Consider the following 1,115-nt stretch of genomic DNA (forward strand, 5'->3'; position numbering starts at 1 on the left):
ACGCAAGTCGCGCGAACACCGAACTACTTTCCTTTAATGGATAAACTCTTACCGCTAAAGCTAATTATCCAGCAGCCAGAAAATGCTGGGTAAGGAGAAGGCTTTACATTCTGATCTTGTGTTATGGATTTACGAGTTGAGGTTTCGCCTAATCATTACCTACGGTTCCCTGGTTTAGTGGAGAGCCGCAAATACATATATACATTAGGACGGGTCAATTTGTAAGGGAGATTTTTCGACTAAGCGCGTATAGCACAGAATGATTCTATATGTAATTCTAAGCAAATTTTCTAAAGAAACCATGGGTCTGAAATCAATTTGGAGTTTGGCAAATTGCGAAAATAGGTAACGGGTGATTTTTTAAGAGCTTGATACCTTTTTTTTTAAAAAAAACGCATAAAATTTGCAAAATCTCATCGGTTCTTTATTTGAAACGTTAGATTGGTCCATGACATTTACTTTTTGAAGATAATTTCATTTAAATGTTGACCGCGGCTGCGTCTCAGGTGGTCCATTCGGAAAGTCCAATTTTGGGCAACTTTTTCGAGCATTTCGGCCGGAATAGCCCGAATTTCTTCGGAAATGTTGTCTTCCAAAGCTGGAATAGTTGCTGGCTTATTTCTGTAGACTTTAGACTTGACGTAGCCCCACAAAAAATAGTCTAAAGGCGTCAAATCGCATGATCTTGGTGGCCAACTTACCGGTCCATTTCTTGAGATGAATTGTTCTCCGAAGTTTTCCCTCAAAATGGCCATAGAATCGCGAGCTGTGTGGCATGTAGCGCCATCTTGTTGAAACCACATGTCAACCAAGTTCAGTTCTTCCATTTTTGGCAACAAAAAGTTTGTTAGCATCGAACGATAGCGATCGCCATTCACCGTAACGTTGCGTCCAACAGCATCTTTGAAAAAATACGGTCCAATGATTCCACCAGCGTACAAACCACACCAAACAGTGCATTTTTCGGGATGCATGGGCAGTTCTTGAACGGCTTCTGGTTGCTCTTCACTCCAAATGCGGCAATTTTGCTTATTTACGAAGCCATTCAACCAGAAATGAGCCTCATCGCTGAACAAAATTTGTCGATAAAAAAGCGGATTTTCTGCCAACTTTTC

General features: G+C 40.9%; 1 protein-coding gene across 1 annotated transcript in view; it reads right to left on the minus strand.

Annotated features, from left to right (window-relative positions):
* The window catches only part of LOC118743799 (transient receptor potential cation channel trpm), a gene marked incomplete at its 5' end in the record, with an annotated part of 161,503 nt that overhangs the window by 108,407 nt on the left and 51,981 nt on the right, over positions 1 to 1,115 (minus strand).

The sequence above is a fragment of the Rhagoletis pomonella genome, unplaced genomic scaffold (assembly GCF_013731165.1).
Source record: "Rhagoletis pomonella isolate Grant_MI unplaced genomic scaffold, Rhpom_1.0 Rhpom_scaffold_00007, whole genome shotgun sequence".
NCBI lineage: Eukaryota > Metazoa > Arthropoda > Insecta > Diptera > Tephritidae > Rhagoletis > Rhagoletis pomonella.